Genomic DNA, 24,744 nt, shown 5'->3' with positions numbered 1-24,744 from the left:
GTCAATCTCCCACATCTCTAGCTGCTGCATTCTCACTACCAAGAATGTTCAGCCTTTGCACCAAATGGTATCCTGGAAGCTTCATAGGTCAAACTAAGAAATTACTACATACCAGAATAAACTCTCAAAGACAACTAGTGAAGAATAAACACATACACAGTTTGTTTACTCCTGATCTCACATCTTTAGTTCTCAAAACACTTTCTACATCTTAGGAACTAAAACTGTCACCATAAACTGTAGACTCAGCATAGTTACTGTTTTCATAGTGAATAATAACCTTACTTACCACAAATTCTTGCTATTTCACACTCTCTCTTTTCCTGAACAGGAACAGATCAGCTGCTTTTTCTCTTGGATTCTTTACCAATGTCTGTCTAAGTCAATGCAAAGTATTCAACTGTACTCAGAAAAGATTTCTGTTCTTGCAGCCTTTTTTTTTTTTAAATTATAATTTTTTATCTAATAAAAACTACTACACTGGTTTACAAACTCAAAATAATTTGCAGCTACAGCAGTGCTAATGCTGTAAGGAAGAAAGTGACTCAGGGCAATTGCTCCCTCTGCTGTGTAATCCTCCTACCAGAAGCTCTGCACTTGCAGTGGTCATTCAGCTTTGTATTTCCTGTGACACAGTAATGTTGCTGTGTGTTGATGCTTTGTACATAGTAGAAATGCTGAGAAACCCTCAATCCCTGGCCTTTAGACACCAGAACATTAATTTTTTAGTCACAACAGTGAAAAAAATCACATTTTTATATTTATAAATATTAACATAAAAATAAAATTTTTGTAGCAGTAAAATAGCTTTAAATATTTTTAATTCCACAAGGTATAATATTTATGCATTTTTTAAATACAACATTTTTAGGGTTTTGGTTTTATGAAGCAGCACTACACAAGGAAATTTTTGACTTAAATGAAAATGGAAGCATCCAGTACTTTCAGCAGATTTAAATGTACAGTGAATACACTGCTCCTTGAGAACCCTCCATATAGTGCAGACAGTGTTAATAAAATTCCTCATTTGTATCTATGTAGCATAGACAGAGCTAATAGGCTAATAATTCCTAAGTGGTTTTGAGTTTGTGGGTTTTATTAGCTTTTACTGGGTTTATTTTGTTATCTTTCTTCCGTGAAAACTTGTTTTTTAAAGGATAGACAAGTGTCTCAGTATTGTTAATGTGATTCTTGTGGTAGACAAGACATTTTAAAAGGGAAGCAATGTTTCCTGGAATGTCATGCAGCAACCACCTGATCTCTTGAAGCCTGTTTTCCAGGCAGATGCCGTAGGAAGAATGCTCAACTCTTGCAAGTTCCTTGCCCTGGTATTTGTGAACTACACTGCCCTAGTGGAGTGCAGCTTCAGAATGCTGTGGTTCCACATATGACCCAGATGCATTCAACCTACAAGGAGCCTCAGAAGTCTGAAACAAAGATTCTCATGGGCCCACTTCTCAAGTTTGTCCAGGTCCCTCTGGATGGCATCCCATCCCTCAGGCTTGTCACTTGCACCACACAGCTTGATGTCATCTGCAAATTTTCTGAGGGTGCACTTGATCCCGCTGTCTATGCCATTGATGAAGATATTAAACAATACTGGTGCTGATACACACCCCTGAGGGACACCACTTGTCACTGCTCTCCCTCTGGACATTAAGCCATTGACCACTACCCTCCAACCAATTCCTCATCTGCCAGACAGTCCATCCATCAAATCCATATCTCTCCAATTTAGAAAGAAGGATGTTGTGGGGGACCGTGTCAAAGGCCTTCCAGATATCCAGGTGACATCAATAGCTCTTTCCTTGTCCACTGATGTAGTCCCTCCATCATAGAAAGCCACTTCTTGTTGACAGATTTCCAGGTTCCACTGCAGGTCAGGAACTCCTCACAGGTGTATGAGCACAGCAGCAAATTTTCATGGTGCTCTACTTGACTTATAATCATAGTGGGATCTGGAATAGGAGAGGATATTGCTGCTGTTATTGGGTTTTTTTTAAATACATCAATGGAACTTCAATCTTTGAAGTTAATGCCTTTTAAGTCATAGTGTAATACAACCTCACTGGAATATCTTCTTCCACAAGCTGGTTACTTTGAAAGGTAGAGCAGGCTTCTGTCACATGTGCAGAGTGTAGGACTGCCTTATTCTTATGCCTTTCTCTAGGTATCTATCATTGGTCTCTCTTTACAGCAGCACAGACTTCAGTATGAGTTCCTTACTTGCCTCTATTCAGGCTAACTATTCCAGAATTGAGTCAGTTCTGGGACTGCACATTCAGTGACTATTAGGTAGTGTAGGAGACAAGGTTTCAGGCTAGACTGGTCTTTGGTCTGGCCCAGTACAGTTCTTGTATCTTCCATATCTGTTCTCTTTGTTGGGTGAATTTTGCAGAATACCTTGTAGGTCAGCTGAAGGTATAGCCAAAGAAGAGAAATGTTTCATTTGAAGACCCATCTCAAAGAACCTTCTCTTTGTAGTCCCCAGACATTTGTCACTTTATTTCTGCTAATATGGCTGTAGCCTTTCCATCTGGCTTTTCCAGGCAGGAGAGGTAAAAATCCACTGTCTGGTTTTGTTCACCTCCCTCTTTGCATTGCTGGAGTTTTTACATTCTGTGGACTGAAAAATAAACAAATACTGAATTGAGTCCATTGATAATAAAGAAAGATCTTACAAAAACAGGTGCTGAGGGTATATGCACTTGAATATATGGTTAGCAAAAGGATCTGTAATATCAGCCCAAGGAGACAGTTTGTAGGTGGTTTGTTTTCTCTGCAGTTTTGTTTAGAATAGTGCTGTGTTTGCTGGAAATGTGAAAATGAAGAAAAATTTACTGATCAGTAAGTGAAAATATTAACCCATGCCCGGGAGAATATTGTTTTCTTTTAGATTTACAGTGGAAAAATAATGTCTCAAAGTAGCTGAAGGGCTATTTCTACCCAATTTACAAACTATGGTCTGATATAAAGATTCCTTTATTGTTCTATCTGCTTCTTTCTGTTTCTGAATAACTTTCAAGAATGCAGTGAGTCCAGAACTGACATAAATTTAGCCAGATGTCAACATTATATGGATATTTCATGTTCTGGTACTCTGGGAGTACAAGGTTGTGATGGCTTAAAAAGTTGAATCTGGGACACTGCTGAGTGCTTAAATGCACATTAAAATATATCACAGAATAACAGAATATGCTGAGTTGGAAGAGACCCACAAGGATCATCAAGTCCAACTCCTGGCCCTGCATAGGACCATCTGCAAGAGTCACAACAAGTGCCTGGCAGTATCATCCAAACACTTCTTGAACTCTGTCAGGCTTGGTGCTATGACCACTTCCCTGGGGAGTCTGTTCCAGTGTCCAACCACCTTCTGGGTGAAGAACCTTTTTTCTAATATCTAAACTAAACCTCCCCTGACACAACTCTCAGCCATTCCCTTGGGTTCTGTCACTGCTGACCACACAGGAAGGTGGCAGACAGAGTACACAAATACGTGGAGCAATACATAGCCATTGATTAAATGCATGTTGAAATAGTGTATTCCGGTGTTTGCCCACCATCACACTAAAGTTTTCATATGTTTAAATGGATCTTCCTGTTTTTCACTGTGTGCCCATTGTCTCCTGTCCTATTTCTGGATACAGCTGGGAAGAATATGATTCTATCTTCTTTCCTTTTTCCCAACAGGTATTTATCCACATTAAGAAGATTCCCCTTGCACCTTCTTTTCTCCAGGGTAACAATTCTACCTCTCATCTTCTCCTTGTTTGATAGATGCTTCAAACCCTAAATCATCTTCGAGGCCCTTGTACTGAGCTTTTTCACATCTCTTGTGCTGGAAAGCTCAGTCCTGGACACAACATTCTGGGTAGGATCTCACCAGTGTTGAGCAGAATGAAAGGATCACTTTCCTCAACCTGCTTGGCAATGCTGTCCCTCATCCAGTCCTGGATGCTATTTGCACTCTTTGCCACAAGGGCACATTGCTGGCTCATGTTCAATCAGTATCCCTAGATCTATTTCTTCAGAGCAGCATTCCAGCTAGTCAATCCCAGTCTATACTGATGTGTGGTGTTATTCCAATCTCGATGCAGGATTTGGCATTTCACTCTGTTAATTTTCATGAGGTAGCTATTGATCAGGGTCCTTCTGATGGCAGCACAAGCACCTGGTGTGTCAATCAAACCTCCCAGTTCTCAGCAAAATTGCAGAGGGTGCACTCTGTCCCAATGTCCAGAGCATTAATGAAGGTGTAAAATACTACTGGCCCCAGTATCAACCTCCTCCAGGAAAAACATTAGCAGATGTATCCTGATTCTGCCACTAAGATCAACCAACTTGTCTTTGTGTAACAGTCTCTTCTCTGCAAAATGAGGATAAGGATGTTGGGCAGATTTTGTAAAGTGGTTTGAGAGCTGTAACTGTAAATGCAGGCTAACACAGCAGTGTGCTCCTTTGAGGGTGAATGCTCACCGTGATGCAGGACTAACAAGTTGCTGACTAAATGATGGTGGGCTATAGAAGCCTATGACAGTCACGAACAATGACATTTGTGATTTTGCAAAAATTCATGTGATTTATTCTGTTTCCTTTTGTGTTTTTTTTCCCCCATGGGATAAAATCAGGCAATTGCTTTTTCTAGTGCTGAGATATAAACTACAAAGCTGATTCTGATGAAAAAATAGCCTATGATCTCTTGATAATTGATCAAAGCAGGTGATTTTGAACTTGTTTTTAATCTATTATTTAAACAATATGCTAAATAAAAAAACACAATCAAAGTTATGTTTTTTAATAGTTCTTTAGTGATTTTCTTTATAGTTCTTAGTGGTTTTCCTAAAAAAAATTCATATTCGTTGTAAACAAGTCAATTTGTAGCTTTTACTCTGATTTTCACAGATCTGTTGACATTACTTCTCTCCTTCAGCCACTGCACACAGCAGTACAGTTCACATGGTACCACTTAATAGCTCTGATTTTTCCCTTAAATGTCAGATCTCCTGAGTTTATGTTGTAAAGGCCTCTTCTGTGTGAGTTTAAAAGGATTCTGTAGGTATTTCTGAATATGGGGGTATAAATGGACACCAGAATACGTGTCCAACATGTGTTACTGTCAAAGAGAAGGTCGAAGAGGGTAAAAAAGTGTGCTAAGACATCAGGGGTTCAGAAAGTGTTTCTGCTCTCTGCGGACAGGAACTACAGGTTGATCACCATCTGAAACAAGGGATCACTGGAAACACTTTCTGAACTCCTGCTAGAAAGCCTTGTATCAGTAGGATCTTCTGCTTCTAATGTAATGTCCGGGATTGGCCTCCAAGCTGTTGTTCCAATCCAGGAACTCTGAGTTAGTGTGTTGGTGTGAGCTGTGTGAAGGGGATGTATTGCATGTAGTTGTCTGCTATTGATGTTAACAGCTTGATTTTATTGTTAATAACAGCTTTATTTTTTAAAAAAAGTGTTCTTGTAAATATGGGTTATGATTTCTGTCTTCTTCCAGCTTGATATTTTTAACATATGCACTGAGTAATCCAGGCACACAGGCAAATCTGTCTAAGTTCCTCAATGATTCCTGGCAGGTAATAAGGCCAGAACAAGCCTGGAGGGCCAGTCAGGGTACTTCAGCTGGCACATACGGGGTCTGTATGTCATAAATGGGGCCCTCCTGTAATTCTGTTCATATTCATTAATAAAATTAATTGTACAGGCTTATCTAGACTGGTCATGTTATTTCAGTGGGTGCCACATTTCTTAGATACTCAGTGTGGTTTTTTGGTGTTTTTTTTTTTTTTTTTTTTTTTTTTTTTTTTTTTTTTTTTTTTTTTTTTTTTTTTTTTTTTTTTTTTTTTTTTTTTTTTTTTTTTTTTTTTTTTTTTTTTTTTTTTTTTTTTTTTTTTTTTTTTTTTTTTTTTTTTTTTTTTTTTTTTTTTTTTTTTTTTTTTTTAATTTGGTAAATTGGATGTTGGATAGAAATTATGATTTGCTAAAAATTTGCAATAAAGCATTAAGATTGTATTAAAGTACCTGAAATGCGTTAGCACATCTACTAACTTAAAAAAAAAAAAAATTAAAATGCAGGCATTTTATTAGTATTTGGATATTTCATTACTGGATATCTAAACTGTGCAGACCAGAAGCAAGAATGACATGCTAGAGGACAGAAAGTTTTATATGAAAGGAGGAAGGATATCAACAGGTGAAAATAGTGTTAGAATATATATTGAAATAGACTGGAAAAGCAAGGCTTAAGTTTGCCACGTTTTGGAAGGGGTAGATATCATTCTCTGCTCTCTGGCTTTTAGATGTGACTGGAAATGAGAATATTAGTTTCATTCATTCTCAGTTCCCAGGTGAGTTTCAATTGTCACAGAGTTAATGCATCTGAAGAAAATCATCTCTTTTCACTTTCTAGCTAGCAATAGAGAAACTAATTAAGGCATAATTTTTTGTACAACAAAAGCTGAAAATACTGGAACAATGCAAATACAAGTTTTTGTTCTGTGGTGAAGACTGGAAATACGCTTGCCATGAATAATGATGTTTTATAGAAAAGAAAGACTAGTATGTAAATTTGTATTTGTCAGAGCTGCAAAATGGAGACTAAGTACCAGCTATGCTGCCAGTGTTATGCAGACCTTTGATTATAAAAGGCTGAGTTCTGTAGAGCACACCAGTGCACAAGAGACGGGCTGGTTGGAGAAAAAACTCAAGACTTTTATTCCCTGCAAAGGCAGTTCATTCAAAGAGGTGTTCAGCCTGCTGGGAATATCTATCTCAACCTAGACATGCTTTTATTGTGTGCTTCACATAGGGCATAGTTTTAGCAGTCCCTTGAAAATTTTAAATCTGCATGAAACATGGCACAGGCTTGCAATGACAGTAGGATGGCTTTCAGGAGATCATAGAGCACCTTTTAATATTCAAGTGCTGTGACTGTGTATCCATAAAAAAAAAAAAAAAAAAAAAAGTCTGTGGTGAAATCATTAACCCTAAATTTTAATGGAAAAAGAAAAACCTGTTAGTTCTCCAGACCCTTACAGTGAGATTTCAATTGACTTTGAGGAAAGGATTTTGCTCAGTAATAAAACTAGTAACTGATTCAGTTGTTACAGTTATTACTTGTTTATGTTTTACTGAAAGGTGATCTAGCAAAGTGGAACATGTCACTCTATAATTCTCAGCATGATCCTTATAAAGAGCCATTTATGGGTAAGCTTAAAATTTCAGGGAAAAAATATTCTATTTTATTAGCTGAATACTTAGTTTTCCTTTTACTATTACTAGCATAAATGCAAACATCATACAATTACTGGAATTATTCATGATGTGCAAAGCTGTACAAGACAGAGGAAAAGCTAATTTTCCTATTAGATGTTTCTCGTTTATTCACTTCACCCTCATGTGAATTAATCTAACACTAGGCACCAAAGCATCAAATGTGATAATAACTAGTGGGGAATATTATTTTCCTCATATTGCTCACCTATTGTAATCTTAAATGAAAAAAATAATAGAATTGAACTCATGAGACAACCCTTCACTGACAAAAAGTCAGTGTTAATTCAGGATCTTCCCCCTGATTGATCAAATCACTGTAGGAAAGCGAGCAGGGATAAAACTTGCTGCAGATCTCATAGTGATGGAATGTTTCCCCTAGGTGAATAATTCCAGTGTTCACACCTCGAAGACATGTGTGGCAGATCTGTGAGGAGAAACAAGGTGTCTAAGAACAGCAGGTTAACCCCATAAAGGGAACTCTAGAACAATGATGGGTTGCATTATCTTCTGTGATGGCCACAGCTAGTCCTTCTCCTGGTCATTTTGTTATACACTTCCTCCTTGAATAAAAATTATAAAGTGCATACATATTGAAGAAAAAGTGTTAAATGTTGCTTTTTTTAACCTAATTTAAAATCTTTATAACCTATTTGAGGTATAAAGGTCTAAAATACTGTACTCATTAGAAGTACAAAAGCCGTGCTTTCCCAACATCTGTAACTGAATTCAAGCCCCTCATCTTTCAGGCTTGCAGTTTGAGTGTGCTGTTCCAAGAAATACAAGATTAGCACAAGAAAAAGAGAACTGCTGACACCAAAATCACAGATTTGCTCACTCCCCTTTGTTCCAGACCAAGCATCATCCCTAGAGAAATAATTCCTCCTTTATGTTCCTGTACAAATCAAATACATACATAAAGAATTCTTTCCTGATGCTCTTACCCTATCAGCTTTTTGTTCTTACATTTGTGGTCCTCAAGACAAATATCAGTGTTGTGCATGTCCTTGTGAATCAAAAGACCTTCAGCACTGTGAGGTTTAACTTGTTTTACTTAAGGGAGGCATTGCTGCTATTGTATCTCAGGTTTCTTCCTTTTTTTTCCCACATGATTGTGCTTTGAGACTGAAGACAACTCCATGATGTGCTATGGAGGGTAGGAATTTGGTGACTAATGACTTTTAATTTCTTCTGCTGTTGTGTGGGTCTGTAAAAAGAGAAAATCTTAGCAGAGCATGCTGATCAGTAGCAAGGTGAGGTTTGGATAGGGTGATAGGGCCCTTCCAAGTCTTGCCGTACCTGTCTGTCTGAGTTAAATGACACCTAACCTTGGTCAGGCCTGGAAGGACACTTTTCGTTCAAAAAAAGAAAAAAATGTACACGGTGATAAGACCATTTCCTTTCTCACAGCGTCTCCTTTAATGTCAGGCCTGAAATATGGAGTCATTAGGGGATATTAAAACAGTGCTGACAAACTAATTAACAAAAGACATTACGCCGGATGGGCTCAATTTATCCTTTTTAATGGTTCTTATAAATGGGTGCCGCCAATTAAAATTAATAAAGATTTACCAGCGATTGCCCAGCATACACTGTTAAAGAGCTCCACTGAAGGTCGCCTTAAAGTCAGCCATGTCAAAGCTGCAAGTTCAGCTTCCAGTACCAAGCCATGGCGAGTTACTCTCAGTTACTTTTTCCCAAGCAGTTTCTCTTTCTTTGTATTTGGCTGAAGTTTATACACTTCTGTCTCTGTCTCTCTAAATCCTCATCCATCTGCCTGTTGACTCTATTAAAAAGTATCCCCCCATGCACTATTAGATTTGTCACAGTTTCACAAAGGAGAATCTCAAGAGTCAGTATAATGAGAACTTTGTTCTTTCCAAATCTGTCTGCTATGAAGAAATCCTTGACAAACACCTTTCATTTTAAACCACTCTTCATTGTCTGGCTGTCAAATTAAGGTATAACAGTGTCCCTGCTTAGGGGCAGAGTAGGGATGACCAAGAATGCCCTGTGTGATTGCAACTTTGTTCAGCTAGACTAGACTGAATTCTACCAGGCCATGCTCTTATGGCTTCCAACATTTCACCATATGTAGGTGATTAGGCATTAAAAATGTGAATTAGGAACGCAGCAAGGGAGAAGTCTGCTAGTACCCCAGTGACTAAAAATTGGTGACAAATATTTACTTCTTTGCAATCTGTCCATCGACAGGAAAACAGCTAGGTAGACTAGCCATGCAGCCACAAGCAGAACCTCGGCTCATCTCTGAGGTTCTGCCCTCCTTTTCCATTTTGTAAGGCAGTGGGGCAGGTAAACTGGCTGAATACTATTCCTTTTTTACCCATATTTCCCTTGATAGAAGTGCTGTCAGAAAGACTGCTATAAGTGGCTAGATGGAGATGCAGCTGTAGCTTTTGCTGAGTTGTGTTGGCAGGTCTGTACTGATCTCTGTGTCATAGGAATGTATGGGCTGTAATGGGCAGGAGACAGACTGTCTGCTTTCACTTTATGAGTATAGAGCATACTTGCCTGCTCTAGAATGTTCATTATTTCTCTGTATCTATGGGAACTTGATTTGTATGATTTGGTACAGTCTTTTTGTGTTGGTGCTCTTAAGGATTCCTCAGAAGGCAGAACTAAGGGACAGCTGCTGTTGTCTTCTCATGCACATTTAGAACTAGATCCCCAATGTGAGATGGCAAGACATGCTAATATTTCTGGAAAGTAGCAAACAATTCCGGATTCTTTACTCTTAAGTGCCTGGTAAGTGACTCCTATATGCTGGAAAGAGGAGACCAGAAATGGTATCCTCTGTTCTGTTCTTTGTGAAAATACTGATGAAAAGCAGTAAATTAACAGTTCAAATCAAGGAAAGAGATCCATGGGAGCAATGGAAAAGGCAGTGTTACATGAGCTAGAGAAACAGCTCAAGTGATTTTGTGGGAAACCAACCCAGATTGCCAGAGCTTGGGCAAAGTGACTCTGATGAGTCATTTGATGAAAGTTCTGAGAAATGAGAAGGATTAGATCTCTGAGAACTTCAAGAGAGGTGAAGCTACATGTTGTCATATAGCTGTTACTATTTCACTGGAGCTAGTTTCTTACTTTCTTTACTTTTGCCACTTCATTCCCCCATTTTGAGTATGCTAAGCACATACAGGAAATCTATGTAGTATATTCCAGCAGTGAACATTCCTATTCATGAAGCTTAAAGGACATGATAACAGAGAAAAGATTTTTGAATTTTCTGAGGAGGAAGTAGGGAGGGGTTAGGAAGGAAAGGAATGAGAAAGAGAAGAAATAAAATTGAAGATGGATGGAGAGAAAATTAAACTGAAACATTGTTACTGAGTAGCATCTTCCAAATTGCTCTTAACCCTTGTGTAAAATTTTAGTAACTCCTCTAGACAAACACTGATAATTTTTTTCCTCACTTGCAAGCACTATTCTTTGGCAGAAAGGTACATTATTTTTTCTAGTTAGAAGTATGACACATTAGGAGTAGGGCTCCAACTTTGGATTTTGGAAGGAAATTTTTCACTCTATTGAAACAAATCAACTGCAAGATTACAGGGTTAGAAATGTGAGTCCATTCAAGTTATTTTCAGAAATAACTTATGGCTTCACCCTGTTTGAATTTCTGTGTTTATTTCTCTTACATATGGTGTGTGAAAAGACAACAGATATAGGTCTGGAGCACAGACAAGGTCCATTGTTTATGGCAGTTGATGGGAAACTGTGAAGTCATTATCCTGAGTGGAGAAGGGCTAAATCTGTTACCAGGCTTTCTGTAGAGTGAAGCTCCCATCTATGGCTACATCTGATAGTTTCAAAATACATCTCATTACAGAGCCCTCAGAGTTCCTCTTGAGCTGTCTGAATACCTAAAAGCCCCAGCAGCAGCAAAATCTATAGGATCAGTTGCCCAAAGCAAATTCTCTGCTGGCTTGTCTAGTAAGTCCATATTTAAGTTGATGACAAGAAGGTATTTGCGCACCACTTCAGCATAGATTTTAGTAGCATGCAGACTGTAGTCTTCCTATTCCACTTGTTTTAAGTCTCCTTTTATGCAGTGTTGAAAATATCCTTGAAATAAGTATTTTTTTGAATTCTATTACTACTCCCTGTCCAATTACACTTAGTGTCACAGGACTATAAATTATTTATGGTCTCATAGTAAAATTTTGGCACAGATATTTATGACAGAGGTCTTAATCTTTGTAAATCCCCCAAAATGTCTTCTCCTGTGCCATGTTAAAATAACTACAATCCTTTAGGGTTCTGATGCCTAATAATGGTACTTAGAACAAAGATTATCTTCAGATAATTAGTTTTTCGTCTTAATTTTCTCTCCTCTATTTCTGATGCATATGTAAGCAAGAGCTTTGTAGTGTCCCTGTAAGCTGTTCCATGTTTGGTATTCAGTTTCATGTGATTCTGGAGAAGGGAAAATGCAGAAAAAAAATGTGTCTTCTAATTTAAGAAATATTCAGCTAATGGTAAGTTATATGTATTTTGGGTGTTGAGACATCTCTTACCTGATTCCCTAACTGCCTTGTAGTAGAGGATCCACCTACTTGAGACTTAGCATTTTTTTCCTAGCTTTGTACTGTTCAATCTTCTTCAATTTCCAGTTGCTTTACAGGTTTGCTTGAGCTATATCCCCACTAAAATAACAGGGTAAATGGGTGGGAAAAAAACGGTTTATGTAAGAACCAAAAGTGAAAAGCAGCAGAGCATTGGGATTTCAAAAAGTCTAAATAGCAGCAAAGAAAACAGCACATGAGAGATTTCACTTTGTTACTAAGGTTTTTTTCCTAAAAACAGTGGCTATTCTGGAGTTTTCTTGGCTTCAACTCCTACAGTGTGCAGAGCTGAGGAGACATTATGATTTCACAGTGGAAGTTCTCTCAGTGCTTCTTTGGATCTTTGCATACTGATGGGCCATATCACCTAAACTCCTTGGTATCCTGGAATCTTCTCATTCAATTAACTTACAAAAGTTCCTACTCTTCAGAAACAGCCATATATAAGCTTCAGTCTTCTCTGGCTTGAAAGTGACACCACTAGAGTTTGTTTGTGTACATTTGAGTATGAGCTCTTATCTTTCCGTATGTAGTGACTCCCAGTCAGACTTATTCAGGATATGTTAAAGGGGAATACTGGGGCATATGTGTTGCAACCTGGTTCCAGGTTGCAGTTTTGCAGTTTTCTCAAACAACCCTGCACTGAGGGATCACCAGCTTTTGCCTGCACTCACGATGTACAGTACATTAATCGTGCCCTCCCTAATTCCTGCTTCAAGATAAATCTCTTGCGCTCTCATTATTTGGCTAATTGCTGTGGATTATATGGCAGTCAGTTGCTCTTTGGCAGGGAAAGATTAATGGAGGACATTTCCTTTGTTTTGATTTCATTTGCTAATTGCTGTATGGAGAGGTGGCTATGTTAATTCACCCTCTCTCCCTGTTAGATAGCAGGGTTTTGTTTAGCATGTGCTGGGAGAGGAGTAGGTTGACAGGAATCCTAAATGTTTCTTTGTCTTGCTCTGCGGATTTGGCAGGGGGAGATTTTCAGGCAGTAGGCCAGTTTTAGCAGTTCACAGACCAAGTGCTCATATTCTTACATGCTTTTTGTATGTTTCCAGGCATAGGATGTGTTAATTATGCGTGCACAAATTGAGGAATAAAATTTTTTCTGCAGTTGTTCTGGGGGCTGAATCGTCCATTTGTTAGACTCTCTATACTTCTATCAGACCCGTGGCAGAAAGTCAGAACCCCTCTGAAAAGCCCGTGCTTTTTAATTCAGCATGTATGCCACCATTCTGGCCCCTGGCAAGATGCGAAGTAAGAGCCTGTGAGCAGCTAAGCATCCAGGAATTGAGTGTTGTTACTAGCTCTGTTTTTATTAGGTAATTTAAAAAACAACTGTCACCAAATGTGCAGTTCTCTCAGCTTTAGGTAGATACAGAAATCTGAGGGAAGTGGACAGATAATTGAGCCATCCACACTTGTTAGCCAGGAAGGAGTCCAAGTCAGTCACTGGTGACTGAAAATTGCTGCCATCTGTTGCCTGTTCTCTGGCTTTTGCAAAGTGTCTGGATGTTCCTCTTTCCTGCTGAGACAGATGTTTCCCACTGCACATCAGCAGTCTGGGATTTGTACTAATTGCCCGTTTCCATTGACAGCCATGAAAAAATCCACCCTCACCACAGCAGAGAGGCCTCAGAACAGAGGAGTAACATCTGAAAGGCATAGCTGAGAGGAATCTGCCCAGTGCCTTCTATAATTTAATTGTTCTGTGAATAAATGAGACACCTCAGTCTCCAGAGTTATCAACTTGACAATTTTTACTAGAACAAAATTCTTTTGATTCAGTGGCTGCAGCAATTAATTTAAGGATCCAGAAATAAAGTCTTTATTATAAAAGACTGCCAGTCTTTCTACCAAGAGGGCTATCAGCCAGTCCTCTTAGTTTGGGGAAGATGAAGAATCAGGCTATCTTTATGTCGGTTGCTTCAAAGATCTTTAAATAGGGCAGAGAATTAACCATGGATAGTCATAAAAATAATTGTGCTAAACTGTTTATGTTTTTGATTTTTTTTGTAGCAAAATGGATGGACAGGGTTTAGTTATCTTGGATTCATGAACTCTAATTATTATTATTATTTAAATTCCTGCAGAAGCCTATCTGTTTTCACTTTATTAGAGTATAGAGCACACCTACCTGCTCTAGACTGTTCATTATTTTTCTATTGCTGTGAGAACATCTTCTTTTCTCTTTGATAAACACTTCAGAAGGAAACATTTTGGAACCTCCCACAATTTTATTGCTCTGCTGTTACTGCTATTGTTTCAATATAGGCTTCCTGCGCTAAGTCACCAGCTATTTCTCCTGTGCCTGCATTTCTTTTTGCATCGTTTTAAACTTTCTCCCCATGGCCATGAGCTTAGTCTACAGTGGATCTTCTTGGCTGAACAGTAAAATTCCACCTCCTACCATGTCTATATTTCAAATAACCATGTAACGTCATACGTGATCTTGGATATCCCTGGATTACAAGCTCTCCACACATTTCCTTGATCTTCTTTAAAGAAACCATAATTTAGTGTTTTCAGAGTGCATCCTGTATGCAAGAGCTGTCAAAATTGCTTTGTGTACATCTTCAAAGGGTATTTTATGTCTCCTAAGAGGATGCTGATTTCAAGAGGCTGCCAGGAGGTTTTAAGATGCTGCCCTGTTTCGGGTCTCTCAGAAGATGACTGGGCAGGTTCAACTCTGCTTTGTTATAAATGATTCCATTTGGAGCACTTGGAACTCCTCTCAGGTCAGGTTAGCAAACTTCTACCCCAAGCAGGACCCTTGGTATAAGGTACTCATTGCCTGGAATGTGATCTTCAGAAATCTCTTCATAGCTACTGAGAGCTTTACAATGTACTGCTCATGATCTAGCAGTGAAAGGTGTTTTATTTTGCTATATGTGTCACTGTTAAAATGTTTCTGTAATTGTGGGTAAGGGTGGTGGAAACATGAAACATTACAGGACATTTCATGTTAGAAATTGGTTTGAGATAGGCTGTGACTAGGAGTGGTTTACAGTAGGTGTCTGAGAGAAGGCCCGCTATGAACTAAGTCACATGGAAATGATTCCAAGGCACTTAATGTATTTTGCAATTCGTAGTACTTATCATCCATGGCTCTCAAAGCTCTTTCAAGAAAGGTTAATGCTGTGAGAAGTCTTTAACACAGGGGCTGTTGTTTTGCATGGAATAAGCTCACAAAATCACAGAGTAGGATGTTGAATAGGGCAAGGTGACTGGAAAATCCAGAGAGGAAGGTTGTTTAGGAAACAATCATCAGCTCCTCAGATGATAAAACAGCCCATAAAAACATAGGGTATTCATTGCTCTAAGTAAACTATCAGAACTTGTCTAAGGAGTCCTAGCTCTTAATTCATGTCTAAATTCTGGCTATTGCTCCCTGCTGTGAACCATTAAGGAAACAGTTGCAATGCTGCATAAGGGGGCACTGTTCAATAGGAGGGAACAACAGCATCAGCAGACAAGGACCTTTCCAACCCTAAGTGATAAAAAGAGGCCTGTGAGAACTCTTATGGCACTAGGAACAGACAGCAATGCTATCATGATACTGAAGCCATGAAGCCTAAATATAGAGTAGCTAGTACTGCCTTGAAACAGCAAAGAAAAAAATGTGTTACAGTGACCTAAGACTCGGCTAGAAGTGGCCTTTTTTGTGCATATGTAAGTGCATTTGAACATTGAACTGAGATTATAAATTTTTTAGTGGACATGAAAGTTGCTACTGGAAACATGGACTCGCATGCACCATTCATTTGGAAAGCAGTTCTTGGTGAAAAATCATTAGGAGCAAACTCAGTGGGAGAGTGGAAATTAATTTCATAGGCCATAGAATTAAAAACAATCTTGCTAAGTACTGGGATCAGTCCCTTGCAGTTTCTGATAAACCTGAGAGCTGTGTAGAGGGAAGGGGGTTAGGACATTTAGTCACATGTCTCTACTACTTTGCCAGCTGTTGTTAGTTCTAGTAAGAACTGACTCTTCAGGGTGACTTTCCTGATCTCCTAATCTTTTAATTAGCAGGAACTGATAACAAGGAGGTGACCTCTATAGACAGGGCAATGGAAATTATATTGAATCCCAAACAGAGAGGAGACTTACACTATTTTACAGTTGAATACTATTATTTAAGACATTTTACCATATTGCAACATTGTTCAGAATGTAGCATTTCCTCTCTTAAATTAAACACAGGTGGAGGACACTAAAGTGTGCACCTTTGAAACTCACTTAATGTGTTATTAATGCATTGCTAAAGGAACAGAGAATGATAACCCCTGCATAGCTACAGTACGCAGCCATTTTATTTATGCCCTGAATTGGAGAAATACTATCAGTAGCAATAGAGGGATGGGGTTGCCATGATCCATCAGGCTCTTGACAGTCTGCTAACTCCATTGGATGTCTGGACTTTGTCTGCCTTCCTTCTTGATTTTGTGCTAAAATTTGCCTATTTCTTTCATGTAGAGGTGACTCTCAGTAGTTGTAGTAGTAGTAGTCACTGGCATCTAAGCATATGCTTTTGATAAAGTTGATGCTCATTAACTAAAAATAAAAATCCATCTCAACCATAATTCTCTGTACTGTCTCATCTTCCAAGCTTGCTTGGTAATAACTTGTCTGATAGAAATGGAAGGCTCATTCTCCTGTTGCTTGGCCCTTCAGATAGTCAGAAGATATCTACAGAATTTGCATTGTCTTGTTTTAATTGTGATGGATCATGAGTATTTACTTTCTCTCCAACTGTGCAATCACTGTGATAAGCCTGTATCAAATGGTCTGCTCTGCTGTTCCCCAGAGGTGTCAGTCTGCTTAAGAGTGGGGCTTCCTTTATTCAATGTGTGCCTTGTAAGTCTTTGAGGTTTCTCCAGTGTTGAATCCTCAGCCTACTGACAGCACAGAGGCACTGAGCTCTCCACAGAAAGTGGAGAGCTCTTCCCAAGTCAAAGAGTCCAGAGAAATTGGTACCTGCTGTCTGATGCAGAGGTCAGATTCTTGCAGATCCTTGTAAACTAGCAACCTTATAAAGCAGGGACCAACTGATACTTTCTCAGTAAGAAAGGTGGCCTATCCCTTTCCAGCCAGTGGGGAATATGCTGCCATATACTTATCGAGCCATGCTACTTCATCTCTAAGAGAACATAACAGAAAGGGATGTATTTTTCACACTTTTTCCTCTTTGAGAAGAAAAAGAAAAATCTGGGCAAGGAATTGTAGAAATTATTATCATCATGTGTTTCTAACTCTCAGGTATGTGATGGGTATTTCAGGCAGTTTTCTCCTCACTGAGGAGAGACCAAAGGGCAGATATGGGGTCATGTGAAATCATTTTACTTCCCTAGCAGTGGTGCTACAGCTACAGCTTTGATTAACATGGCTACATAAGGCTGTTGTACAGCTGTTTAGTACACACCACGTCTCACCAGCTGCTGATTCCTGAGGCTTGGTACTACCTGTGCCTTATAAGGCCAGAATTGGAGAACGTATGGAAAGCTCCTTTGTGTTATAGTATTGTGCCTTCCAAGCTGAGTTGGCCTTGGGTAGGCAGAAGACAGAAAAGGGGCTTGGTGGCAGGATGTGGAGGATGCCAGGTTGTCTTGGAGTTTTGAAATGGATCTATTCTTTGCTGCCATTTCTATCAACCTGTGTTTAAACAACTTTTAAAGCTGTGTTTCCTGCTTGTTTTTAGAAGATGAAGCTAGTTGGTTTATACACACCCAGTGAGATGGAACTATGTGTGTTACTTATTCTTTCGATTTACTTACTCATGCAGAGGTGAAACCACAAGAATGAGCCATGACCGGATGGGTCCAGTCACTATGGATCCACAGAAGGTATTGACCCTTACCCTGATGCTGTTATAGTTTATATGCAACTGAGTTGATTTCTATGAGAAAAGGATGATTTGCCACATAGTGTTTGAAACACTTTAAGATTCTATCAGTTTTGTAAAAATATATGGAATTATCAGTGGAGAATATGATGCCTGGCTGTGCAACACCCTGGGTGATTACTAGGGCTTGACTGTGAGAAATGATTTAGACCATGGTAGTGCAGTCTGAAATTCTGAAGGGAGCATAAGCAAAGCAGTTCCATAATTCCCCCACAGTTACAGAAGGAATGCCATTAAAAAAATTAACTTTGTTGCAAAATTAAATTTTAAATGCAGAATGCAATGAGGCAGTGTCCCTAACAGAGGCCAGAAAGGTCATAGCCATTGATGCCAGAAAGATCATAGCCATTGATTTTTATTTTTCTTCATGGGATGTTGCCATCTGAGAATAATGTCATGTCCTAAGTTGAATTCTGAAATAGGGAGTTTGCAAGTGCATTTAATCAATCTGTAATTATTGACTTGGCTTCAGATAGGAAACTATGGTCAGTGAAATGACAGGCTGGCTATACTTTCTCTTCTCCTCTCAGGACCTAAGGAGAGGCCATGATAACCCAAGATTGTTGCTTGGATCTGTCCCAAGGATGCTTTTTGCAGTGACTGCTCTAGCTTCAATAATTCCTGCATTGTAATATGGGACAAAACCCCCTGATTTCTTGTTGTCATACATGTTCTGTTCACTTGCTTGAACCCTTGGAGAGAAAATTCCTCCAATACAGCAACTGGCAGGTGTCCAAAGTGGATTATAGCCAGAACCACTACCCCAAGAGAGTATCTGTTCTTTCTGGGAAACAGCAAATGCACATCAATCAGAAAAGCACACACAAAAGGCATCCCATAAAATGTTAGTAGACCTGACCATAGATTTAGCTTTCTGGCCTTGCAACAAATTTAACTATATTAAGTAGGAAAATGATATCCCCACCCAGTAGATTCTGATGATGTCTCTTGGTCCTCTTCTTCTGGTCTTCTCGGTGTTGCAGACTGCATCTGTCAAATGGTGGGGGGAAGGAGTCCACACAACTCCTGTTTCATGGGGTTTATATTGTGTGGAAATTAAGTGGAAGCGCCCCCTGTACCTCCCCTGGATGATGTAATAGTGGATCACTGGACATTTCATGAGTCTTTGACACCTTCCCAGATATTGCAACTGTCTCTTACTTCAGCATAGTTGAATCAATCACGGCCCATTATGGTCCCTCATGGGAGATGAATAGCTCAGGCTTGGTGTGAACGTCTTGGGTGCTCCCCAGAGGGGTTTTCACAGCTGAGTCATCATGTAAGAGAGGACACTGGCATGATAAGAAGGACTATCCCACCTTGCAGAATTTGCCTCTTATCAGCCTCTTCTCTTATCTGGAAATCCAGTTTGTAGCTTCAGGTATGCACACCCTTTTGCACCTGGGATAGTTGGACAATAGTACCACCCTATCTTATCTCAGGGTCCTCTCCTAGTCAAGATTCATAAGCATATCTAGGGATGGATGGCCTTCAGTTAATGAGCAGCTGTTTCTTTGCAGTTACAGCGGACAAAAGTTTTTTGGTGATCTTAACAATGTTTCAGCCCTTAACCATTTCAGTATCTCACAACACTTTAAGGCAAAAATGAAGAAAGAGTTCCTGAAACATGTAGTGAAAAGATGAGTCTTGCAAACATGCAGAATTGGCATAAAGAGTGGGAAGAAAATAAACCCACTTATACTGTAAGAAAGTCATAAGGGAAAGGAATAGTAGATTCTTCAGTAGATTAGAAGGATGATATTAGCTAAGGATATCACTATATCTTTTTCAACTCACATGGATAAAACATCAAAGAGAAAAGACTAAATATATGAGATCAGCTTTTACAAAAGACAGGGAAGAGCTCCCAGTAATCAATGCAATTGCTAATAAAGTAGCCCAAACAAATGCATTTAGGCTTTTATTAAACATCAGCTTGTGTTTGCACATAGACAATATGGACAAAAGGATCCCTAGGTTAAGAATCTGGGATCTGCGGTAAAGGGAAATGGCTCCAGTGAGATATTCTGAGTCTCTTTCTATGGAGCAGTCATCTTCAAACTGTTTTGATCCAATATCCTTATCAGTAAAAAAATTGTTGAGCATGCTTGACCAAGCCTGGCCCCTTGGAGTCAGTTTTTGAATCTGCTAGGCTCTGAAGGATTTGCCTGATTTTCTGAGCTGATGCATACTCCTTGCTTCAGCTGGATGAAATCTAGGATGGGCTACTCTCTGCTGGAGACACCATAAGGCCTAGGGAGGCACTAGGGAACAAGACAAGTTAACTAGTAAGACTGATGTTTTCAGAGAAAATTCAGCTTTCAGTGCTTAGATGCCCACTACTTTAATTGATTATGAAAGCCCCCTGCATTTGTTAAGGGTGGATGTTTGATAAGAAGTATTTTCACTGTTCTTGGAGTCTATGGAGAAATGAAAATTATTTAGTGTAACAGATACAGTTTAGACACAAAAGTAACCATTTTTTGAAAGTAGTATTTCCATCTGGTTGTAAATGAGGTATCAAACCTTTCATTAGAATACTATTTGTGACCTAAATTATGAAATTGTGATCTGAGAAAGAATAGCAGCATTCTGTTGACTGTTAAAGGTTTGACAGTTTAGGATACAGAATGAAGAAATTTTTGGAAGCTGGAAATTCTTATCTCTGGTTCTAGTCTTAGAAGTGTATAATTCATAATTTTTCAATATGATTTGAAAAATGCACTACTTCATGGGTTTTTTTCTGTTTAATCAAAGTCATGTCTTTTTGAGTTGTGTGGTGGTATTTTTAATATTTAGCAATAACATGATTTCATTTTAACTGCCAGCTATGTGAAAAGTGCATCTAAATGATTTCAAGGAATCCCTTTTAGCTGTAGCAGTCAGTGAGATCAGCCTGTCAGGTAGTAGAATTTTACTTTCCAACATGTTTACATGCATAGACTTAAGGCAGAAGAGTATTTCCTTGTCTTTCCTGTGTGCCAGGGATCAGGAAGGATGTTCATACTTACTAAAAATTCTCAGTTGTCTGGAGTAAAGAAAGGAAATGGGCTCTGTATTTTTTTTTTTTTTTACTATATTTTATCACTATTGAGCAACATGTAACTCCAGGAAGATTAATGTAATCCATCACATTCATTCTCATGTTCTTTGGATTAACAAATTTAGCTAAAATCCAATTTCATAGTCCAATTTTATTTCAACTCCAGGAATTTGCAAGGTTATATATCTCTTTTAATCTTGTCATGGAATTTTACATTTTGAATTTTGATGGTAATACTAATTTTATTTTGGTGTTCACTATTGCGCTTTTTTTTTTTTTTTTTTTTTTTTTTTAAATACATACATACTGATATGCCAAGTATGATAGTATTCCTGACTGGGAGGATATAGTATACCTGTACTAGTCTGAGTCAAGCAATGATGTGGTTTAATGTGCACACATTTAGGATCCTAATTTTTGCATTTTATTATACTAGAAAATCATGGGCTCATTTTTATCTGAAGATTAATTTGTGTCAAGATCTAATTGGATTGAAATCAGAATTCAATTACAATGCACAAATAGCTTTAAATTTTTTTATTAGTTATCTATCCAGACTGTTGGTGGTAGTTTTACTTAAAGCTTAAGAAAATATTTTTTACTGAAAACTGAGTATTAAAAATCCACCTATACTTAGGGAAGGGAACAGATTGTTTCTGTTTGTTTATGTCTTTCAGTATTTTAAACTTAATTAATTTACATTCTCACACCTTATTTTTCTTAATGTTTTGTAAAATAACAATGTGCTTTCCTGGTTTTTCAGCTCCTAGTTGATTTCTCAGCTTTCAGTGCACAAGTCTTTGAACTGAACTAGTTTAATAAACCAAAATGTCTCCCTGTACTGAGAAAAACGACTCCTGTTGTCAAAATAAGGTTCTTGTTTTAACAAGCCATGAATCTAGAAGTTTGGGCCACGGGGTGTATAGATTTAGTGGTTTGATATAAAGTGCCAGCTGAGAATCTGTTCTACTTGATCTTTTCAAGTAGAATTTTAAACAGATTACTTAAAAAAAAAAACATCCAAAGAGAATATGCTTCTGCACTCCAGCTGCTCTGGTTTAGAGTCCAACATAAGTTTAAACTACCTATACTGGTATCTATTTATGATCTTGGACTCGATGGTCTTGGAGGTCTTTTCCAACCCAATCTATTCTATGATTCTATGATTCTATTTCTACATGTCCTCTGACAGCAGCAGTGGCTATTGACTGATGAAAGGAGCACGTACTGAGTAGGTTGCATGTATACATATTATTCTGAAAATAATGTAATCTCCATCACACTATTGCTGGAAGTTATGTGTTCATAATTTCATTATATTCTTTCTGTCTGATGAGCTAATTCTAGTTTGTTTCTTTCCCCTCCCTTGTAGAGCATGAGAATAGACTTAGGAAACCCATTGCACATTAAAACTCTTGATTTGGTAAAAAAATAATTAGAATTAGTGTGCAGGGATTAAGGTAATAAATGGTACAAATCCTGCAGACCCCTGACTTGTAAAACCAGCCCAGGACTGACCACTTCAGTGTCTCTTCAGCTATTCATAAAGAAGATTAAACTGGTTCTTACCAAGGGAGAGGGCCTGTTCAGGTTTTCTTAAAGTGCAGCCTGCATTCTTCTGTGCTATTCGTCACCTGCCAGGTCATCCTCTTGCATGGTCGTAAAACTGTTAACTGAATTTAGCTTTTTTTCCTGTCTGTTCATAAATCTGTACTGCCAAACAGTTAATAGCAGGACCCAGCAGTGAATAGCCATGGAGTAATCCCAGCAGATGGATGGCTGTCTCTCTGCTTCATAGTGAAATGTCTGTACTCCTGAACAAGGAGTGCCTGCATCGTACTGTGAGCCCCCTCTTCCTTCCTTCTGTGTTCCACTTTTGTCCAGAGATCCTTGCTGCTTCCAGGCTGGGTACCCCCAGTGAGTATGTAACACTGGTGTCCTTTTTTTTTTGCTCTTCCTTTTTTCCTCTTTGAATTCTCTGATTGAATGCCTGGAGCCCTTTTCAGTTAGCTATTCAGTCAGCTGCTTTCCCTTAAGTTTTTCCCCTAGGTGTGTTTAAAGAGTGATTTGAAGGAAATTAGGCTGGTGAGTCTTGTTCTTTTTATGATGAATAAATGCCTACCATTCACGAAAAAGTGTTCTCCCCTCTCTCCCCAGGGAAAAAGATTGCATCCTCAGCTATGATTCCTAGCAGAGGGCCCTTCGGAGAAGTCAAAAAGAGACAGGGAGCTTTCACCATCCTTCATAACGGAGTTGCTGAAGCCCTTTCTCCTGAACAGGAAAAAACTCTTTATGGCCTTTTTTTACTCTCGCCTGCGCTTGGAGCAAAGTTAGAGCTCTGCGCCTCTGCTCCCGATGAGAAGCGGGAGGGAGCTCTCCCTTTCCCTGCAGCGCCTCGGGGAGGGTTTCCACGCGGCAGCTCCCGAGGCTCCTCCTGCCGTTCTGCCGCTGGCCACGGGGCGGCGCCGCAACACCACGGTTGGCGCCGCGGGGTGTCCCCGGGAGCGCGGCGGGAAGGGGTGGGGGCTCTGCCCTCGGGGGAGCTCCGCGAACCCTGCCGAGAGCCGGCTGGGAGGCAGGGCTGGCGGAGGGAGCACCGCCAGCTGCTCATGGCTCAGCCGCTGGGCTTTGGCCGCTTCCTGGGACTGCGGTCCCACGGCTGCCCGCGCTTCCCCGCTCTGCTCCCTGCGGCGTCGAGCCCGGGCTAAGGGAATGCTGCGAGCTCCAGCTGCAGCCCTTCATTTGTACTGGGTTACTTACCCGGCGACCGAGAGGAGAGAAGCTGAATGGGATAGCGTGTCTTCCCCTCGGGAGTTTGTCACGTTGTCCCACACTGTACTCGGGCACTTCCCTCATCACCACCATCCCGCAGGATACTGCCACCTCCTGCCAGCCTCTTCTGCGCGTCTGTGTCGCCGTGCCGCATTTCAAAATTCCTCAGAAATCTGGAAGAACTTTTCAAAGTCACATCTTAAAACAATCTTCCTTTTCATCTGAGAATAGCAGACACTCAATGAAGGTCAATCCAGGCTTCCAAGGGATTGAAACAACTACACAAGTATTTCATGTCACTCATGGCACAGACTCATTGACTGGTTGCTGATACATGTCTGGCCTGTATCACTCCTGTAGCTCTACAGTTGAGAGAGCCTGATTCTGCACTGTGTCTTAATGTAACAGAACGTTTAAATGTTGGCTACTTTGGGGACCATTGCATGCTGAAATGTGCAGTGGAGACCTTTGAAAACCACTGTCTTGTAATTTCCTTCCATTGTATGTATGGCCAGTCTCTTCGCGAACGAAGAACCGGGGAAGGTCTTTCCACCTTCCAGCCTGCGCATTGGATTTTTTAGGTGAGACACAGTGTGCGCGGAACTGAGCCCACCCTTTAATCCTGAGGTTCATCTGCCGGGGCCAAGCACGCTTGGACGGTGGCAGCAAGGTCCTCAGGATGTAGATGGATTGCCTTTACGGGCTAACGAGCTCCATCTGCCCGGGGAGGGGCCCCGACCGGGACTCGAACCCGGGTCTCAGCGTTCACAGCGCTGTGCTTTAACCACTTCACCACCAGGGGCTCCCAATTTCCCTCCATTAAAGGCCACCAATTTGCTAAATAGAGTGCCTGCTGCCATCAGCTTAGTGTACAGTAGCCAGCTCAGTGGCGAGGCAGGAGGAGATACTGATGGATGGTCATGTTAGGCAAGGTGTCAAGGGAATCCTTGATTACAGTTTGATCCTTTAGCTGTGTAACAGAGGTAGGGAATTGATCAGGCCTTCACACTTGATGGAGGTTATCTAGAAGACAAGCTAACATAAAATGTATTGATAAAAAGTCTTTCTATTGCACAAAAAAATTTGGGGTGCTCAGGCTCCCCAGCTGATGCTCTGTCTCCAGTGACATTGACCAGAGGGTGCAGCTCAGAACATTGTGT

At 39.8% G+C, this 24,744-nt stretch overlaps 1 long non-coding RNA gene across 1 annotated transcript in view; it reads left to right on the top strand.

Annotated features, from left to right (window-relative positions):
* Positions 1-21,766, top strand: part of LOC114057409 — a 33,711-nt gene extending 11,945 nt beyond the window's left edge. The window contains exon 3 of the long non-coding RNA XR_003571216.1: positions 21,576-21,766. This is a non-coding gene — a long non-coding RNA (uncharacterized LOC114057409). The remainder of the gene's footprint in view (positions 1-21,575) is intronic.
* The last annotated feature ends 2,978 nt before the right edge of the window (positions 21,767-24,744 follow it).

This window comes from Empidonax traillii, unplaced genomic scaffold (assembly GCF_003031625.1).
Source record: "Empidonax traillii isolate 1590-97213 ecotype Southwest subspecies unplaced genomic scaffold, ASM303162v1 scaffold132:size1788729, whole genome shotgun sequence".
NCBI classification, from domain to species: Eukaryota; Metazoa; Chordata; class Aves; order Passeriformes; family Tyrannidae; genus Empidonax; species Empidonax traillii.
The sequence above is the reverse complement of the archived record's forward strand: the minus strand, read 5'-3'. Positions and strand labels throughout refer to the sequence as shown.